The 22,074-nt window shown below is 45.2% G+C and overlaps 1 pseudogene; it reads left to right on the top strand.

The window, feature by feature from the left end:
• LOC139273708 (zinc finger protein 721-like) overlaps nucleotides 1-22,074 on the top strand; it is a 494,469-nt pseudogene that overhangs the window by 195,135 nt on the left and 277,260 nt on the right.

Genomic DNA, 22,074 nt, shown 5'->3' with positions numbered 1-22,074 from the left:
CAGGCAGTGAGCTCCAGACACCCACCACCCTCTGGTGAAAACATTTCTCCTCAACTCCCCTCTAAACCTTCTACCAATTACATTATATCTATGCCCTCTGGTCGTGGATCCTTCTGCTAAGGGAAATAGGTCCGTCCTATCCACTCTAATTTTATAAACCTCAGTTAAATCTCCTCTCAGCCTCCTCTGTTCCAATGAAAATAAACCCAGTCTATCCAATCAGTCCTCAGAGCTAAAATTCTCCAGTCCTGGCAACATCCTCATAAATCTCCTCTGTATCCCCCCTGGTGCAATCACATCTTTCCTGTAATGCGGTGACCAGAACTGCATGCAGTACGCTCGCTGTGGCCTAGTGTTTTATACAGTTCAAACATAACTTCCCTGCTCTTGTATTCTATGCCTTGGCTAATAGAGGCAAATATTCCATATGCCTTCTTAACCACCTTATCTACCTGGCCTGCTATCTTCAGGGATCTGTGGACATGCACTCAAAGGTCCCTTTGTTTCTCTACACTTCTCAGTGTCCTACCATTTAATGTGTATTCGCTTACATTGTTAGCCCTCCCCAAATGCATTACCTCACATTTCTCCGGCTTGAATTCCATTTGCCACTGTTCTGACCAGTCCATTGATATCTTCCTGCAGTCTGCAGCTTTCTTCTTCATTATCAACCACATGGCAATTTTTTGTATTATCTGCAAACTTCTTAATCATGCCCCCTATATTGAAGTCTAAATCATTGATATATAAAATCACAAAAAGCAAGGAACCTAGTACAGAGCCCTGCAGAACTCCACTGGAAACATCCTTTGGGCACAAAAACACCCATCAACCATTACCCTTTGCTTCTTGCCTCTGAGCCAATTGTGGATCCAACTTGCCACGGATCCCGTGAGCTTTTACTTTTCTGACCAGTCTGCCATGTGGAAACTTGTCAAAGGTCTTGGTAAAATCCATGTAGACTACATCAAACACACTACCCTCATCGACCCTCCTTGTTACCTCCTCAAAACATTCAATCAAATTAGTCAGACACAACCTTCCATTAAAAAATCCATGCTGACTGTCCTTGATTAATCCGTAACTTTCTAAATGACAATTAATCCTGTCCTTCAGTACTTTTTCCAATAATTTACCCATCACCGAGGTTAGGCTGACTGGCCTGTAATTACTCTGTCTACCCCTTTTAAACTGTGGAACATTAGTAGTCCTCCAGCACCAGATCTATAGCCAGAGAGGATTGAAAAATGATGATGGTCACTACCTCTGCTATTTCCTCTCTTGCTTCTCAATAGCCTGGGATACATTTTATCTGGGCCTGGCAATTTAATCGACTTTCAAAGATGCCAAACCCCTTAGTAACCCCTAACCCTCTCACTATGTTGATCACATCTAATATTTCACACTCTTCCTCAACTACAATGTCTGCATCATCTCTTTTGTGACGACAGACGCCGAGTATTCATTAAGAACTATACCCATGTCTTCTGCCTTCACACACAAGCCTCCTTTTTGGTCTCCAATAGGCCCTACTCTTTCTTTAGTTATCCTCTTGCTCTTTATATATTTATATAAAAAGATCTTTGGGTTTTCCTAGATTTTACTTGCCAATATTTTTTCCTGCCATCTCTTTGCTTTCCCAATTTCCTTTTTAATTTTACCTCTGCACTTTTTATATTCCTCTATGCTTTCTTCAGTATTGAGTGCTCGGTGTCCATCATAAGCGTCCTTTTTTGACTTATCAAATCCTACATCCCCTTTGACATCAGGGGGCTCTAGATTTGGGAGTCCCACCCTTTTTCTTTGTGAGAACATATTTTCTCTGAACTCTCACTTTCTCCTCCTTAAATGCCTTTCACTGCTCGGACACTGATTTACCATCAAGTAGCTGTTTCCAGTCCACTTTTGTTAAATCGCATCTCAGCTTATTAAAATTGGCCTTTCCCCAAGTGAAAACTTTTACTCCTGGTCTATCTTTGTCCTTTTCCATGATTACGCAAAATCTAACTCAATTATGATCACTAGAAATAAAGACTTAGATTTATATAGTGCTTTTCATGACCACCGGACATCTCAAAACGCTTTACAGCCAATGAAGTACACTACCATCAAAATGCTTTCTCACTGATACCCCGCGCCACACTCGGTTGTTACTGACACCGCGCAAGCGCCACTTTCGATGGAACTTTCTTGATGCCGCGCATGCTCACATTCATATTGTTCATCTCCAACTCTTCCTTTCTTCAACTTCTCTGACTCCATTTCTGGGGATAGGCTATCGACAAACATCCACAGCTACTTGGACTAAACTTCCTCCGAACCCACCTCCTGCAAGGACTCCATTCCATTCTCCCAGTTTCTCCGTCTCCGTCGCACCTGTTCTGACAATGCTACCTTCCACACTAGTGCCTTTGATATGTCTTCCTTTTTCCTCAACTGTGGATTCCCCTCCGCCGTGGTTAACATGGCCCTCAACCATGTCCATTCCAGTTCCAGCACTTCTGCTTTCACCCCTTCCCCTCCCAGAACCACAGTAGGCTTCCCCTTGTCCTCAGCTTTCACCCCACAAGCCTCCACATTCAATGGATCATCCAACGCCATTTCCTCCACCTCCAGTGTGATCTCACCACCAAACACATCTTCCCCTCCCCTCCCCTCCCCTTCAGCATTCCAAAGGGACCGCTCCCTCTGCAACACTCCTCAAAATCACCCTCAACAAGGCACATTCTCCTGCAAGCACAGGAGATGCAATATCTGCCCAATTACCACCTTCCTTCCTACGGTCCAGGGCTCCAAAAATCCTTCCAACTGAAACACTGATTTACTTGTACTTCTTGCAATTTAGTATACAGTATTCGCTGCTCATGGTGCGGTCTCCTCTTTATTGGGGAGACTAAACGCAGGTAGCGTGATCGCATTGCGGAATACCTCCATTCAGTCTGCATGTGCGATGCCGAGCTTCTAGTTGCCTGTCACTTTAATTCTCCACTCCATTCCGACTCAGACCTCGGCCTCTTGCATTGTTCTAACAAAGTTCAACATAAGCTTGAGGAACAGCACCTCATCTTTTGATCAGGTACTTTACATAAGAAATAGGAACAGGAGTCGGCCATTTTGACCCCTCGAGTCTGCTCTGCTATTTAATAGGATCATGGCTGACCTTATCATGGACTCAGCTCCACTTCCCTGCCTGCTCCCCATAATCCTTTATTCCCTTATCGCTCAAAAAATGTGTCAATCTCCACCTTAAATACATTCAATGACCCAGTCTCCACAGCTCTCTGGGGCAGAGAATTCCATAGATTTATAACCTTCTGAGAAAAAAATTCCTCCACATCTCAGTTTTAAATGGGCAGACCCTTATTCTGAGACTATGCCCCCTAGTTTTAGTTCTCCTATGAATGGAAATATCCTTTCTGCGTCCACCTTATCAAGCCCTCTCATTACCTTATATATGTTTCGATAAGATCACCTTTCATTTTTCTGAACTCCAATGTGTACAGGCCCAACCTACCTTCATAAGTCAACCCACTCATCTCCGGAATCAACTTAGTGAACCTTCTCTGAACAGCCTCCAATGCAAGTATATTGTTCCTTAAATACAGAGACCAAAACTGTACACAGTATTCAAGGTGTGGCCTCACCAATACCCTGTGCGCTTGTAGCAGGACTTCTCTGCTTTTAAGGTCTATCTCCCTTGATTAAAGGCCAACATTCCATTTGCCTCCTGATTACTTGCTGTACCTGCATACTAACTGTGTGTTTCATGCACAAGGACCCCCAGGTCCCTCTGTGCTGCAGCACTTTGCAATTTTTCTCCATTTAAATTATAATTTGCTTTTCTATTTTTTGTGCCAAAGTGGATAACCTCACATTTTCCTACATTATACTCCATCTGCCAAATTTTTGCCCACTGATTTAGCCTGTCTATATCCCTTTGCAGATTTTTGTATCTTCCTCACAATTTGCTTTACCACCCATCTTTATATCATAAGCAAGCATTACACTCAGTCCCTTCATCAAAGTCATTAATATAGATTGTAAATAATTGAGGCCCCAGCACTGATCCCTGTGGCACTCCACTAGTCACTGTTTGCCAACCGGAAAATAACCCATTTATCTCTGTTTTCTGTTAGTTAGCCAATCCTCTATCCATGCTAATATATTATCCCAAACCCCATGAACTTTTATCTTGTGCAGTAACCTTTTATGTAGCACCTTGTCAAATGCCTTCTGGAAATCCAAATACACCACATCCACTGGTTCCCCCTTATCCACCCTGCTCGTTACATCCTCAAAGAACTCCAGCAAATGTGTCAAACACAATTTCCCTTTCGTAAAACCATGCTGATTCGGTTTGATTGAATTATGCTTTTCCAAAAGTCCTGCTGCTGCTTCCTTAATAATGGACTCCAGTATTTTCCCAACGACAGATATTAGACTAACTGGTCTATAGTTTCCTGGACTCCACATCGAGTTCAATAATTTCAGACCATAACCTCTGCCCCTATTTTTTTTTCGATGGCAGCAGTTGATGATTCTGCCATTCCCATTTACACCTCTTCTAGACCCATTTTTTGTTTCTTTCACAGTGTCAGCTGTGGCTCAGTGGGTAGTACTCTCAACCTGAGTCAGAAGGTTGTGAGTTCAAGACCCACTTCAGGGACTTGAGTACAAAAAAAATCTAGACTGACACTCCAGTGTAGTGCTGAGGGTGTGCTGCGCTGCTTTTCGGATGAGACGTTAAACTACGGCCCCACCTGCTCTCTCAAGTGAACGCAAAAGATCCAATGGCACTATTTCAAAGAATAGCAGGGGAGTTATCCCTGGTGTCTTGGTCAACATTTATCACTCAATCAACATAAGAAAAACAGATTATCTGGTCATTATCACATTGCTGTTTGTGGGGGCTTACTGTGCGCAAATTGACTGCCGCATTTCCCACATTCACTGGGACCCAAAAGCCAAGCCCACTCTTTGTTCCTTTTCAAAGATGGCCACGCATGTGCTTCATCACTCGATGAATCATGACGGCAGCGCACAAAACCTCAGCTTTCCTTTACAATGATGGCGAAGGTCGATCTGGGCCTATTACCGGGGGAAAGCCTGGGGCTGCAAACGCGGGATCTGTAGTTTCTTAGTCCGGGTTTACGACCTACACCAGTTACTTATGAAGCTTACCCACCAGTTGCAGTGTTCCACTGCGCCCTCTAAGGATAAGGGGTAAGCCATTTAGGACCGAGATGAGGAGAAACTTCTTCACCCAGAGAGTGGTGAACCTGTGGAATTCTCTACCACAGAAAGTTGTTGAGGCCAATTCACTAAATATATTCAAAAAGGAGTTAGATGAGGTCCTTACTACTAGGGGGATCAAGGGGTATGGCGAGAAAGCAGGAATGGGGTACTGAAGTTGAATGTTCAGTCATGAACTCATTGAATGGCGGTGCAGGCTAGAAGGGCCGAATGGCCTACTCCTGCACCTATTTTCTATGTTTCGTCATCGAAGTAAAACTCGGTCACCATCCCCTCTCATCCCTCCGACAGCTCTAATCAAACCCACACTACGCATGCTCCAGATAGAGCCCGGCCCTGCGCCTGCGCGCTGGCTACTCCAGTCTTCATTCGGCACTCTCTGTCCCGCGGGACAGGCTGGGTAGTAACTCCACCATTGAAAACCCCAATTAGTGAATGGGGAATGATTTTTTGTGATCCGATTGAGATAAAATTAATAAATAATTCACGTAGAAACCCAAGTGCACCGGCACTCTGCCATGGATCAGTTCTGCATGTGATTAATAACAAAGTCCAAACCCCTCCAACAACAACTTGTTTTTGGCCGCTGTGACGTCAGAGCAAGCCCCGCCCTTCTCGCTCCCTGCTCCCCGCGGGTGGGCCTGTGTTGCCCAAAGATGGTGGCCGCACTCTTTCCCCACAAACCGCCATCTCTCCCTTTCTCTCCCACCAATAACCAAGGCCAGTCGCCGCCCACCTACGACGTGGCGGCACAAACCTCTACAATGGCCTGGCCCGCGCCTGCGCATAACTCCGCCCTACCTCACCCGCTGCTGCTCTCCGAACATCCGGGCCGCGAGCGGAGCCCGTCAGCCAACCGCCCTCCCGCTCGCCGCCACTCAGCCCGCAGCCAATGGCGAGGCTGCAGGAGGCATCAGCCCACCCAGCGGGCGCTGCTCTGCGCCAATCAGCAGTGGGGGGCGGGGCTACTGTTCCAATCAATCAATGGGTGAACAATACAGTGCGCGCTCTCCCTGAGGGGGCAGGGTCAGTGTGCCTGTTTAAAGGGGCAGGGTCAGTGTGCCTGTTTAAAGGGGCAGGGGCTTCTCTTCTGAGGTAGTCCCTCGGAGTCGAGGATGACTTGCTTCCACATTAAAAATGAGTTCTCAGGTGACTGAAGAGTCCAATGCGGGACTTACAGTCTCTTTTCAGGTGGGGCAGATGGTGGTTGAAGGAACGGGAGGTGGGGAGCCTGGGTTGCCGCGCGTTCCTTCTGTTGTCGATGCTTGGCTTCAGCTCGTTGCTCACAAAGAGACTCGAGGTGTTCATTGCCTTCCCGAATACTTTTCCTCCACTTAGGGCGGGCTTGGGCCAGGGATTCCCAGATGTCGGTGGGGATGTTGCACGTGTACAAAGAGGCTTTGAGGGTATCATTTCCTGTTTAAAGGGGCAGTGTCTCTGTACCTGATTAAAATGGGCAATGTATCTACGTTTGTTTAAATTTGCAGTGTCTTTGTGCCTGTTTAAAGGAAGAGGGTGTGAAATTTTGCTACTTTGCATCTCTCGTTAATGCCCCCAGCTGGTGAAATGGGGTGCAAATGAGTTTGCCACTGGGCGTGGTGAGAACAGCGCTATCTGTTAAATTTGGTGGGAATTTTGCAGCGCCGGTAAGACGTTGCACCCTGCTCTGCTGCACCTCGTGATGCTGATGTCATCACCATGCACAGAGACCCGGACCAAAAATTGTCCCTCGCCCCCTGGTCCTGTGCCTGGCACTGACAATGACAGCTTCAGCAGTCGGGTTTCAGTCGAATGTCGGCTGGTGGAGCGCTACTTACAGGCGCCAGCATCCGGTTTACTTTTAGTTGGCCAATAATACTTCTTTCTTAGTTTCACAGTCTCCATGCCTGTTTTTAAAGGGAGAGAGTCTCTGTGCCCGTTTAAAGGGGCAGTTTCTTTGGATTCTTATTACTTTAAAAAGGTAATGCCCCGCTTTATGATTTGGAGAACACAACAGGCAGTGATGTCAGCACCAGTGAAACCGAACCTCAATCCTCAGCTTGGAAAAGATAAGAGGAAGGCTGCAAAGTCCAAGAGGATGTTGTTTGAACAGCCAAGCAAGAGCAAGAGGCAAGGGGCAATCCTCATTGGGGACTCTATCATCATGCACACAGACAGCACCCTATGTAGAGGTGAGGCTCTGTCAAGAGCAGTCTTCTGTTTTCCAGAGGGAAAGGTAACTGATCTCCGATATCGTGTGGATGAACTAATGAAAGGTGAATGTTAGGATTCTGTAGTAGGTTTACATATTGGAACTAATGATATCATGGCTAGAAGTCCATTTGTTTTGCAGGATTCTCACAAAAGCCTCATAGATGTCCTTTAACAAAGCGGTGCAAGGGTAGTAGTCTCCGGGCTATTGCTAATCATGTCCAGATCGATGAAGAGGAATAGCCGAATCGTGGGATTCAACATCTGGCGTCGGGACCTCTGCAAAAAGAAGATGCTTCACTTCATCGATAATTGGGAGGTGTTTACTGGACAACGTAAGTTGTTTAAGAGGGATGGCCTCCATCTTAAACTCTTGGGAGCTAAAAGGCTGGCAGAGGGTGTTGAATTATCCCCGACTTCAGCAAGGGAATCGTGTAGATAAGTTCAAAGTTAGCCTTACAGCACGTGAAATTTACATAGATGCTCAGCATGAAGATGAACCAGGAAGCAAACAAGAATTAATAACTTTAAGAAAAAGATGGGGGACCTTTAAATTGCTTTCATGTAAATGCAAGGAGTATTAGAAGCAAAGTGTTAGAATTGTAATCCTGTGCTGTGTTGGAGAATTTAGACATATTGTGTATTTCTGAGACATGACTAGATGACAATGATGACACAGACATTCACCTAAAGGGCTACAATGGTTTGAGAAAGGATAGTGTAGGTCAAAGGGGAGGTGGGGTTGCTATTTCAATCAGTGAGAATCGAACAGCTAGAGAGAGACTTGGTATTGCCTCATCAGGTACAGCTGAAGCTATCTGGGTTCATAGAAACATAGAAAATAGGTGCAGGAGTCGGCCATTCGGCCCTTCTAGCCTGCACCGCCATTCAATGAGTTCATGGCTGAACATGCAACTTCAGTACCCAATTCCTGCTTTCTCGCCATACCCCTTGATCCCCTAGTAGTAAGTTCAAGTGGACCAAGCTCACGGGCAGGGATTAATTATTGGTAATTGTTATAGACCCCCAGGTCAGACACTTGAATGTGATGAGTTATTATGGAAACTGATCACTAATGCTTTTAATATAAAACGCTGCATTTGTCTGATGGCCGATTTTAATTTTCCTGGAATTCAGTGGCACCATGGTTTACCTGCTGCTGTGGGGTGAAGTGCAGCTGAAATATTTATTGAAAATACACAAGACTGTTTCCTGACTTAACATGTTAATGAAGTAACTAGGTAAAATCATATATTGGATATGGTGTTTAGTAGTGAGCCTGACCTCGTATCAGGCCTCCGTGTGGGGGAACATCTGGGCAACAGTGATCTCAACATTATACGCTTCCAATTGGTTAGTACAAGTTGAACCTCTTATCCGATACTACCCCTCGCCCGGGTCCATTCCCAGCCGCCGGGTGGCGCAAGCGCAGAACACAACTGTCAAAATCTTACTCACCAACATAATCTTTCTCCTCAATCGGCTGCTTCATCCTCGAACATTGCTGGAACTCCTGCAACCACAGTCCTCGGGCCGGCCGCTCCTCCACACAGCGCTCCCTTTGGGGGGGGGGGGGGTTGGGCCGACTCTTCTGAGGCCTGCGGATTCGTCGGGGCCCCCTGTACACTGATTGGCTGACTGACTAACTGATAGTTGGTCCAACCAATCGGCGCGCACACATACTTACCCCAGCAACAACACTTAAAGGCGCAGTTCACCAAAACACGTGATCTCCCCTCATCCGTCAAAATCCCTCGTTTGGGACAGGCCAGGTCCCGAGGGTGCCGGATAAGGGAGGGTCAACCTGTAGAACTAAAAGGTACTGAGAATCTGCAACTCATACCGGATTTCAGAAGGGCAAACTTCTCCAAAATGGCAGATGATTTGGAACGGGCAAATTGGCTAACGCTCCTCGGTAGTGATGAGACCGATGTTGAATATAAATGGAAAGTTCTTACGAACAATATAAAAAATGTGGAAAACAAACATGTACCCAAAATCAAAAGAAGGAAATGTGGCAAGGAAAAGAGGTGGCTGACAGACTATGTACAAAGACAAATAAGATGTAAACAGAAATGTTTCAATAATTAAAAACATTTAATACTCAAATAATCAGGGTTGAATACAAGGAAAAACTAAAATAAATGAAGGTTGCTATTAGATCAGCAAATAGTCTAATGGAGAAAAGGATTGTAGATAACTGGCAGTAATGGGAAGAGCGTTTTTAGTTATGTGAAGTCAGAGAACTATCAAAGACTGTATTGGGCAACTGATGTGTATTCAAGCACAGGTTGCAAAGGATTCATTAAGTATGGTGGAAATATTAAATAAGTACTTAGCATGAATCTTCACCCTTGAAGATGATGCCTGTATATTAGAATGTATTAATATTGGTTTTATCAGTAACATTATATAGATAAGCATATTGTTTTAGGAAGAATTAATAAGAACATAAGAAATAGGAGCAGGGGTCAGGTATTTGGCGCCTCGAGCCTGCTCCGCCATTTAATAAGATCATGACATCTGATCTTGGACTCAGCTCCACTTCCCTGCCCGCTCCCCATAACCCTTCATTCCCTTATCATTCAAAAATGTGTCGATCTCCACCTTAAATATATTCAATGACCCAGCCTCCAGAGCTCTCAGGAGCAGAGAATTCTGAAGATTCACGACCCTCGGAGGGAAGAAATTCCTCTTCAACTTAGTTCTAAATGGGTGACCCCTTATTCTTAAACTATGCCCCCTAGTTCTAGATTCCCTCACAAGTGGAAACATCCTCTCTGCATCTACCCTGTCAAGCCCTCTCAGAATTTTATACGTTTCAATAAGATCACCTCTCATTCTTCTAAACTCCAATGAGTATAGGTCCAACCTGCTCAACCTTTCTTCATAAATCAACCCCTTCATCTCCGGAATCAACCTAGTGAATCTTCTCTGAACTGCCTGCAGTGCAAGTAAATCCCTCCTTAAATAAGGAGACCAAAACTGTACGCAGTACTTTAAGTGTGGTCTCACCAATACCCTGTACAGTTGTAGCAGAACTTTCCTGCTTTTATACATTATCCCCCTTGCAATAAAGGCCAACATTCTATTTGCCTCCCTAATTACTTACTGTACCTGCATACTAACGTTTTGTGTTTCATGCACAAGGACTCCCAGGTTCCTCTGTACAGCAGCACCTTGTAATCTCTCTCCATTTAAATAATAATTTGCTTTTTTATTGTTCCTGACAAAGTGGATAACCTCACACTTTCCCACATCATACTCCATCTGCCAAATTAAGAACCTAAAAACAGATAGAGCAGCAGGGATGGATGATATCCACCCAAGGGTCTTCCGGGAGATGGGATATGTGCTGTACGAGCCCCTGTCCAGTATTTTTAATAGCTCACTGCACTCTGGAATGGTTGCTACAAATTGGAAGAAGGCTAATGTATTCCCCATTTAAAAAAAAATTGACAAGGCAGACCCAGGCAACTATAGACTCATCAGTATTAGGCAAGATGCTTGAAAGAATCATAAGGGATGCAATATATGAATACTTGTCTAGGAAGGGACATATTAGGGATACCCAACCTGGCATCATACTAAAGAGGTCATGTCTCACAAATCTAACTGTATTTTTTGAAAAAGTCACAAAGTTGGTGGATGAGGGAAGCCCAGTAGACATTGTCTACTTAGATTTCCAAAAAGCTTTTGACAGGGTACGGCATCAGAGGCTTCTTTATAAGATCGGAGCCTCTGGTATTAGTGGAAGTATATTGGGCTGGATTCAGAGCTGGCTGGCAGGATGCAGGCAAAGAATAGTTATAGATGGATTTGGATCTGTTTGGAGACCTGTCACCAGTCGTGTCCCGCAGGGATCAGTGTTGGGACCATAGCTTTTTACTATTTTTATTAATGATCTGGAGTCAGGGATTGGTGGCTCAATGTGAAAATTTGCTGATGATACCAAGATCTGTGCAAGTGCTCGAACTGTAGAAGAGGCTCGTCTGATGCAGGCAGATCTTAAAGTGTTGGTAGACTGGAAAATGATGTATAACTTAGATAAGTGCAGTGTTATATATGTGGGCAGGGCAAATGGTCAACATTCATGCACTATCCAGAGAAAGGTATTAAAGATAGTGGAGATAGAATGCGATTTAGGCATTCGAGTACATACATCCTTAAAGGTACACGAGCAACCATGATCATATTAAATGGTGGAGCAAGCTCGAGGGGCCGTATGGCCTTCTCCTACTCCTATTTCTTATGTTCTTTATGTTCAATGCCATGCAGCGATAGCTAGAGCAAATAGGGTATTGGGTGTATCCATAGGACAATTGAGTATAAGGCGAGGTGTACTGTCTTGTCCTTGTACAAGACCTTAGTCAGATCGCACTTGGAATACTGTGTCCAGTTTTGGTCTCCTCACATGGTGGGTGATATTGAGGCTCTGGAAAGGCTGCAGAAGAGGGTTACTCGACTAATTCCTAGCCTAAAGCATCTTAGTTATCAAGATATGTAAAAGATTTGGGACACTTTACCTTAGGGGGGGATATGATTAAGGTTTATAAGATAATGACGGGAATAGACACAGCTGACCGTTTATTTCAATTAAATAGGTTAGGCAGGACCAGGGGGCACAACTTTTAATTGTATAAGGCAAGATCTAGGTTAGATGCCAGGAGGTAATTCTTTTCACAGAGATTAGTAGACATCTGCCGTTTCATGTGGTGGATGCAGACTCACTGAATTCCTTCAAGCAAAAGCTGGATTTGTTTCTGGCTGCAGCAGAGATTACCTCTTGCAGAAGGTAGATAGTGCAGAGAATTTAATGGCCAAAGTGATCTCCTCACTAGTTTCGATCGCCTAGTTGGGTCGGGGAGGAATTTCGCAGATTTATTTTTCCAAATTGGCCTCGGTTTTTTAAAATCTGTTTTTTTGCCTCTGCCAGGAGCTCACATGGTTTCAGGTGAGGTGGAGTATATATGTTGTGATACGCAAGGCATCGCAATTGTATGGGACAGGCTTGATGGACCAGATGGTCATTACCTGTCTGTCATTTTTCATGTGTTAAAAAGCTCCCTCTACACTGACCCATCAATCACTGGCAGGGTAGGTACACGGGTGTGTTACCAATACCTTTCCTGAAACTCAACATTTGGAGAGCCGCTCTGGAAGGTATGGGGAGCTTGGACTTGTCTGAGAGTAACCAATGGTAAGAGAACTGAAATAATCCAGATTAATGAGGTGTTGGCCGTGGCTCAGTGTTAGCACTCTTGTCTCTGAGTCAGTAGGTTGTGGGTTCAAGTCCACTTCCAGAGCCTGGAGCATAAATTCTAGGCCGACATTCCAATGCAGTACAGAGGGAGTGCTGCACTGTCAGAGGTGCCATCTTTCACGTGTGCTGCTCAACCAAGGCCCCATCAAATTGTCATAAAAGATCCATGATGTTATTTCGAAAAGGGGAGTTCTCCCCGATGTCCTAGCCAACATCATCAACCAACATCACAAACAGATTATCTGATCATTATCACATTTCTGTTTGTGGGAGCCTGCTGTGTGAAAATTGGTTGCCGCATTTCCCATATTACAGCAGCGACTGCATTTAAAAGGTACTTCATTGGTTGTAAAGTGCTTTGGGATGTCCTGAGGTCATAAAAGACACTTTATAAATACAAGTCTTTCTTTAACAAAGGAGAAAAGGCTAAAAAATGAAACAGTTGGTAACAGGACATCAATTAGACTCCTCTTGGAGAAATCAAGGAATCGACTCACTGTATGTAAGAAACAAAGCTGATTTATTTGACAGTTGATTGATAGAGGGTGCAGAAAACATTTACAAGAATGGTTCCAAGGATGAGGGAAATCAGTTACATGGATAGACTGGAGAAGTTGGGGTTGTTCTCCTTGGAGCAGAGTAGGTTGAGAAGAGATTTGGTAGAGGTGTTCAAAATCATGAGGGGTCTGGACAGAGTAGATAGAAACTGTTCCCATTGGCAGAGGGTCAAGAATCAGAGGACACAGATTGAAGGTAATTGGCAAAAGAACCAGAGACGACATGAGGAAAAACATTTTTACGCAGCGAGTGGTTAGGATCTGGAATGCACTGCCTGAAAGGTTGGTGGAGGCAGAATCAATTGTGGCTTTCAAAAAGAAATCGGATAAGTATCTGAAGGAAAAATAAATTGTTGTACTATGGGGAAAAGGGGGGGGGTGATTAACAGCAACCATAACAGTAGAATCCAACCCTTGCAGTCACTTGGTGAACTCGCTGGTGTGTCAGCAGGTTGGATAAATGAGTGAATCCCTTCCCACACTTGGAGCAGGTCAACTGCCTCTCCCCAATGTGAGTGTGTTGGTGTTTCAAAAGATAATTTCTGCTTTAAAAGCTCTTTTCACAGTCAGAACATTTAAACAGTCTCTTATTGGTGTGAACAAATTGGTGTTCAGTAAGCTGCGATGAAGAAGTGAATCCTGTCCCACACACAGAGCAGGTAAATGGTATCCGAAATCCCAAAACGTTAACTCTGCTTCCTCTCCACAGATATTGCCTGACCTGCTGAGATTTCCAGCATTTTCTGTTATTATTCCTTATCTCCCCCTCTTCTCCACACAGGGGTTTGTGCTTGTTAAAGGGACAGCGATTCTCCTTGTTCTGTGAGTTTGTAATTAACTTTATCCCAGATTAGACTCTAGGGGTTTACCGATAACACGAGTCTTGGTTTTGATCTTCCAGAATTCCTTAGATTCTAGAATGGTCCCCGAGGATCATATGGAACAGAGGAGGCTGAGGGGAGATTTAATTGAGGTGTATAAAATTATGAGGGGCCTAGATAGAGTGGATAGGAAGGACCTATTCCCTTAGCAGAGGGGCTAATAACCAGGGTGTATAAATGTAAAATAATTGGCAGTAAGAGGCCGAAACCCTCGGAGCATTTAAAAAGTACTTGAAGTGCCATAACCTAAAAGGCTACAGATCAAGAGCTGGAAAGTAGGAATAGGCTGGATAGCTCGTCGCCCGGCGTGGACAGGATGGCCGAATTGTCTCCTTGTGTGCTGCAAATTTCTATGATTTTATGTTCAGAAGGTGGCAAATGTAACCCCGCGGTTCAAGAAAGGAGGGGGGAGAGAAAACAAGAAACCATTGGCTGGTTAGCCTGACACCAGTAGTATGTGCAAAAGAGATTCACAAGGATGGTAGCAGAACTGGGAGGATAAACCGATCAGGAAATGCTGAACAGGTTGGAGGCTCTTTACTCTAGAAAAGAGAAGACTGTGGGGTGGCCTGATGGAAGTCATTAAGATTATGAAAGGGTTTGATAGGGTCGATGTAAAGAAAATTCTTACACTTGTGGGGGAGACCAAAGCCAGAGATCATAATTAGAAGATAAAAACGTGAGAAATAGCACCAGAGTAGAGAACAGTTCAGAAATAGGAGGGATCAGACAGGGTAAAAGCAAGGCAGATGAAGATGGGTTTGGAGTGCATGTGACTTAACGACCTGGATGTGGGTGTAACGGGTAGCATTTCAAAATTTGCAGATGACACAAATCTTAGAAGTATAGTGAACAGTGAGGAGTATAGTGATAGACTTCCGGAAGACATACACAGGCTGATCAAATGTGCAGACACTTGGCAAGTAACATTCGTGCCATACAAGTGCCAGGCAATGACTATCTCTAACAAGCGAGAGTCTAACCACTGCCCCTTGACATTCAATGGCATTACCATCGCGGAATCCCCCACCATCAACATTCTGGGGGGTCATCATTGAACAGAAACTTAACTGGACCAGCACATAAATATTGTGGAAACAAGAGCAGGTCATAGGCTGGGTATTCTGCGGCTAGTGTCTCACTTCCTGACTCTCCAAAGCCTTTCCACCATCTACAAGGCACATGTCAGGAATACAATAGAATAATCTCCACTTGCCTTGATGAGAGCAGGTGCAACAACACTCAAGAAGTGTGACACCATCCAGGGGAAATGAGCCCACTTGATTGGCACCCCATCCACCACCTTAAATATTTACTCCCTCCTCTTGATGCCTTGTTGTTCTTGAGCTAATGGATGGCCTTTTCTACCTCGTGCAGGGCTGGAGTTTTGCTGAGATGGTGGCAGGTAGCATGCTGCGGGATGGAGTCAAGGATGCACGTGTCAAAGGCAGAGTCTCGATTAAGGAGATCTTCAAACTGCTCCTTTCAGTGGAAGCTTATGGTCTATAGGGCAGTAGTGATACCCGCCCTCCTATATGGCTCAGAGACATGGACCATATACAGTAGACACCTCAAAGTGCTGGAGAAGTACTACCAGTGCTGCCTCCGCAAGATCCTGTAAATCCACTGGGAGGATAGATGCACCAACGTCAGTGTTCTTGATCAGGCCAACATCCCCAGCATCAAAGCACTGACCACATTCTACCAGGTCCATTGGGTGGGTCACATCATCTGCTCGACACGAGACTCCCAAAGCAAGCGCTCTATTCGGAACACCTACACGGCAAGCAAGCCCCAGGTGGGCAGAGAAAACGTTTCAAAGACACCCTCAAAGCCTCCTTGATAAAGTGCAACATCCCCACTGACACCAGAGAGTCCCTGGCCCAAGACCGCCCTAAGTTGAGGAAGTGCATCCAGGAGGGCGCTGAGTACCTTGAGTCTCGTCGCCGAGAGCATGCAGAAACCAAACGCAGATAGAGGAAGGAACGTGCATCAAACCAGACTCCTCACCTACCCTTTCCTTCTTGTGACAGAGATTAATTCCCATATTGGACTGTACAGTCACCTGAGAACTCACTATTAGAATGGAAGCAGGTCCTCCTCGATTTCGAGGGATTGCCTATGATGATCACTCCCTCCACCACCATTACCATGGCTGCAGTGTGTACCATCTACAAGATGCACTGCAGCAATTCGCCAAGGCTTCTTCAGCAGCACCTCCCAAATCCACAACCTCTACCACTTAGAAGGACAAGGGCAGCAGGCACATGGGAACACCACCACCTCCATGTTCCCCTCAAAGTTACACGCAATACTGACTTGGAAGTATATCACCGTTCCTTCATCGTCACTGGGTCAAAAACCTGGAACTCCCCTCCTAACAACACTGTGGGAGTACCTTCACCACATGGAATGCAGCGATTCAAGAAGGAGGCTCACCACCACCTTCTCGAGAGCAATTAGGGATGGTCAATAAATGCTGGCCTTGCCAGCGTCGCCCATATCCCATAAACAAATTAAAAAAAAAAGATTAAATTGAATGCGGAAAAGTGCAAAGTGATACATTAAGGCAGAAAAATGAGGAGAAAAATTTCAAGTAACAGGGTACAATCCTAAAAGGGTGCATGAACAGAGACATTTGGGGTAAATGTCCACAAATCATTGAAGGTGGCAGGGAAGGTTGAGAATGCGGTTAAAAATGCTTATGGGATCGTGGACATGAATAGAGGAGTACAAAGGGTCATCGACCTGAAACGTTAACTCTGTTTCTCTCCACAGATGCGGCCTGACCCGCTGAGATTTCCACCATTTTCTGCTCTTATTTCAGATTCCAGCAGCTGTAGAATTTTGCTTTTATTATAAAAAGCATGTGGGTTCCTTGGCTGTATTGATAGAGTCATAGAGTACAAAGGCAAGGAGATTATTGCTAAACCTTTTATAAAACATTGGTTAGGCCTCAGCTGGGCACATTGGGAAGGATGCCAATGCCTCAGAGAGGATGCAGAAGAAATTTACTAGAATGCCATCAAGGATGATAGGCCTCAGTTATGTGGGGAGACTGGAGAAGTTGGGATTGTTCTCCTTTGATCAAAGAAGGTTACGAGGAGATTGACCAGATTGGTATCAGGGATGAGTGACTTCAGTTATATAGAGAGACTGGAGAAGCTGGGGTTGTTCTCCTCAGAGCAGAGAATGTTAAGAGGAGATTTGATAGGTCTTTAAAATCATGGAGGGGTTTGATAAGAGTAAATAAGAAGAAACTGTTTCGAATGGCAGGAGTGTTGGTAACCAGAAGATATAGATTTGGCAAAAGTACCAGAGGTGATGAACAGTGTTGTACATTTAAGGAGATATTTCACAACTCTCAAGAAAAATATATTCCAGTGAGAAGGAAAAGGTAAGAGAAAAGATAGCCATCCGTGGCTAACTAAAGAAATAAAGGATGGTATCCAATTAAAAACAAGGGCATACAATGTGGCCAAAACTAGTGGGAGGACAGAAGATTGGGAAGTATTTAAAAGCCAACAAAGAATGACTAAAAAAATGATTAAGAAAAGGAAGATAGACTATGGAAGTAAACTAGAACGAAATATAAAAACAGATAGCAAGAGTTTCTATAGGTATATAGAGTGACTAGAGTAACTGTTGGTCCCTTAAAGGACAAGACCGAGGAATTAGTAATGGGGAACATGGAGGTGGGAGAAACTCTGAACAGATATTTTTTATCAGTCTTTACGGTAGAACAATATTCCAACAGTGGATAATCAAGGGGCTATAGCGAGGGAAGAACTTAACACAATCACAATCACTAAGGAGGTGGTAGTCAGTAAGATAATGGGACTGAAGGCAGATAAATCCCCTGGACCTGATGGCTTGCATCCTCGGGTCTTAAAAGAAGTAGCGGCAGGGATTGTGGCTGCATTGGTTGTAATTTACCAAAATTCCCTGGATTCTGGGGAGGTCCCAGCAGATTGGAAAACTGCAAATGTAACGCCCCTATTTAAAAAAAAGGAGGCAGGCAAAAAGCAGGTAACTACAGACCAGTTAGCCTAACATCTATGTTTGGGAAAATGTTGGAGTCCATTATTAAAGAAGCAGCAGCAGGACATTTGAAAAAGCAAAATTCTGTCAGGCAGAGTCAGCATGGATTTATGAAGGGGAAGTCATGTTTGACAAATTTGCTGGAATTCTTTGAGGATGTAAGGAACAGGATGGATAAAGGGGAACCAGTGGATGTGGTGTATTTGGATTTCCAGAAGGCATTTGACAAGGTGCCACATAAAAGGTTACTGCACAAGATAAAAGTTCACGGGGTTGGGGGAAATATATTAGCATGGATAGAGGATTGGCTAACGAACAGAAAACAGAGAATCGGGATAAATGGTTCATTCTTGGGTTGCCGCAGGGATCAGTGCTGAGACCCCAACTATTTACAATCTATTAACAACTTGGAAGAAGGGACCGAGTGTAACGTAGTCAAGCTTGCTGATGATACAAAGATGGGAGGAAAAGCAGTGTGTGAGGAGGACTCAGACAGGCTAAGTGAGTGGGCAAAAAAGTTGGAAAGTGTGAGGTAATGCACTTTGGCAGAAAAAAAATCAAAGAGCAAGTTATTATTTAAATGGAGAAAGATTGCAGTGTGCTGCAGTATAGCGGGACCTGGGGGTACTTGTGCATGAAACACAAAAGGTAAGTATGCAGGTACAGCAAGTGATCAGGAAGGCCAATGGAATCTTGGCCTTTATCGCAAAGGGGATGGAGTATAAAAGCAGGTAAGTCTTGCTACAGTTGTACAGGATATTGGTGAGGCCACACCTTGAATACTGCGTGCAGTTTTGGTTTCCATATTTACGAAAGGATATTCTTGCTTTGGAGGCAGTTCAGAGAAGGTTCACAAGGTTGATTCCAGAGATGAGGGGGTTGACTTATGAGGAAAGATTGAGTAGGTTGGGCCTCTAAACATTGGAATTCAGAAGAATGAGAGGTGATCTTATAGAAATGTATAAGATTATGAGGGGGCTTGACAAGGTGGATGCAGAGAGGATGTTTCCTCTGATGGGGGAGACTAGAACTAGGGGGCATGATCTTAGAATAAGGGGCCCCCCATTTAAAACTGAGATGAGGAGGAATTTCTTCACTGAGGGTTGTAAATCTGTGGAATTCACTGCCTCAGAGAGTTGTGGAAGCTGGGACATTGAACAAATGTGACAAAAATAGACAGTTTCTTAAACGATAGGGGTTATGGGGAGCCGGTGGGGAAGTGTCCCTCCTTTAGCCCATGGCCTCGATCTGTCCTGCATGTAATGTTCTGAAAGGCAAACCTAGAAAGATCCCGCAATCAGAGTGCACTGTCAGCTCCACTTGACAGCCCTCCCATAACATTTCACAGCACAGAAACGGGCCATTCGGCCCAACTGGTCTCTGCTAATTGAAACTTTCTCTCTTAACCTAGCACAGACCAGGAGCGAAACTGTGAGGTCTCCCCAGGTCGGTCAGCTCTATGCTATACTGGGCAGGAGATAGGGGGTGCACGGAAGGGTGTGGCGTTAACAAGGACTTGCATTTATATAGCGCCTTTAAGATATTAAAACATCCCGAGACGCTTCACAGTAGCGATTGTCAAAATGTAGCCACTCCCCTCCCCTGTAGCCCCTCCCCTCCCCTGTAGCCACACCCTCTGTGGCCCCATCCCCTGTAGCCCCGCCCACTCCCAACTGGACCCTCAGAATCGCCTTGCTCCCGCCCCTTCACCCCCATCTGGTGCCTCCGCGCCTACATTGTATGTTCGGCACAGCCTGGCCGTCGCTCCTGGCAACCCCCACCGGCAGCGTTTCTTACGTCACTTCCTTTCCGCGGCTCGCGGGCCGAACGCGTCTCCCCTGGCAACTGAGGACAGAACTTTAAAAAACGCGATTAATTCATGACAGATTTGCACCTTTCGGTTGCTTTTTATTATACAATTCTCAGCTTCATCATATTATTAAAAATAAACATGCCAGGTTGGGTTTTTTCATTTCAAACCTCGCGCTTGCGTACTTGCGCAGAACCGCCGCCTCCCTGTGACGTCAGGAGGACATCTCATGGCCTGTGTCCCGCGGGCGGAATGTACCCGAGTCACGCGGGGGGAGTCCAGTGCCCCGTCTGTATTTGGAGCATGCGCAGTGTGACTTTGATCAGAGGTGGGCGAGGGCTGTGAGCGGACACAGGCCGGAAATGCAGTTTGCAGCGGAATCCGAACCATCGGGGCGCAAGCGGTAACGCACCCGGTAGGTAGGCTTCCTAAACACCGGGTATAGGTCGCAAACCCGGAATCAGGAACTACAGTTCCAGAATTTGCAACTCCGGGGCTTTTTCTCCGTAAAAGGCCCAGGCTGACGGCCATCTTTGTAAAGGACAGCTGCAGGTTTGTTCGCCGCCATTGAGATTTATGGAGCAGTAGAGCACATGCGTGGCCATCTTTGCAAAAGAGCGAATGTGCGCGGGGCTTCAGGGTCCAGTGATGATCATCATAGGCTGTCCCTCCATCCTATGATGAGGCAATCCCTTGAATCGAGGATGGCTTGCTTTCACGTCAAAAAGTTCAGGCGTGTTTCAATGAAGGACTTAAAATTCCAGGTCCCGAACTAAATCTTGAAGGGTGGAAGATGCCTATGCGTGGATTTTTTTAACGTGTGGTGGCCATTCAGGGACCAGTGAACCCAGCCAGAGTCAGCACCTTCAGGGGAGGAGAGGGAGGGGAACCAGTGAGTGTAGAACTGAACCCAGCCAGAGTCAGCACCTTCAGGGGAGGAGAGGGAGGGGAACCAGTGAGTGTAGAACTGAACCCAGCCAGAGTCAGCACCTTCAGGGGAGGAGGACCAGTAAGTGTAGAACTGAACCCAGCCAGAGTCAGCACCTTCAGGGGAGGAGAGGGAGGAGGACCAGTAAGTGTAGAACTGAACCCAGCCAGAGTCAGCATCTTCAGGGGAGGAGAGGGGAACTAGTGAGTGTAGAACCGAAATAAAAATGCAGTAAATCACAGCAGGTGAGGCAGCATCTGTGGAGAGGAAGCAGGGTCGATGACCATTCGTCAGAACTGGAGAGTGTTCGAAAAGAACAGATTTTTAACAAGCACTGAAAGGGGAAGGTCTGTGATAGGTTGGAAGACAGGAGAGATTAGAGAGACAAAAGAGATGATCGCCCAAATTCAAATGGTAATTCCAGGAGTTAGAAAAACATTAGTCAAGATAGGGTGTGAATGATGGGATAATGACCAATTGCTTTAAGAGAGAGAAAAAGAAGAAACAGGCTCTTGGGTGGGGGGGGAATCCAAAATTGACAGCAGTTATGCTCCGAAATTTTTGAACTCAATGTTGAGTCCAGGAGGCTGTAAAGTGCCTAAACAAAAGATGAGGTGCTGTTCCTCAAGCTTGCGTTCAGCTTCGTTGGAACAGTGTAGGAGACCAGAGAGACAGAGGTTAGAGTGGGAGTGCAGTGGAGAATTAAAACTACCTCTCCACAAATGCTGCCTGCCCTGCTGAGCTTTCCAGCATTTTCTGTTTTTATTCCAGATCCAAAATTGGGAGCAGAGGACAACCTGTCTTCAGATGTGCGATGTGTTTGAATTTCAAGATGGGTGGACAGAGAATGCATGGGATGGGGATTTACAGCTTTGGGGGAACAAGGGAGGAAATAATGTTCCATTCTGTTCTGTATTTCTGTCCCGTACTTGCAGTAATGATTTTTGTAAACTCCTTTTCCAGGGTGTTAAAAGGGGAGGGTTTGCAGATGAGAAACTCAAACCAAACATCAAGATCTGACGGAATCACTCGATTCATCAAGACTTGAATATCATCGGCCTTTCAATATGGAAGGAGAAATGTTTGTCTATTCTGTCTGTGGGAACAGATTTCAAACATCAGTGTGACTGGAAAAGCACCGAGACACACAT

This window comes from Pristiophorus japonicus, chromosome 9 (genome assembly GCF_044704955.1).
Source record: "Pristiophorus japonicus isolate sPriJap1 chromosome 9, sPriJap1.hap1, whole genome shotgun sequence".
Classification (NCBI taxonomy): Eukaryota; Metazoa; Chordata; class Chondrichthyes; family Pristiophoridae; genus Pristiophorus; species Pristiophorus japonicus.
The sequence above is the reverse complement of the archived record's forward strand: the minus strand, read 5'-3'. Positions and strand labels throughout refer to the sequence as shown.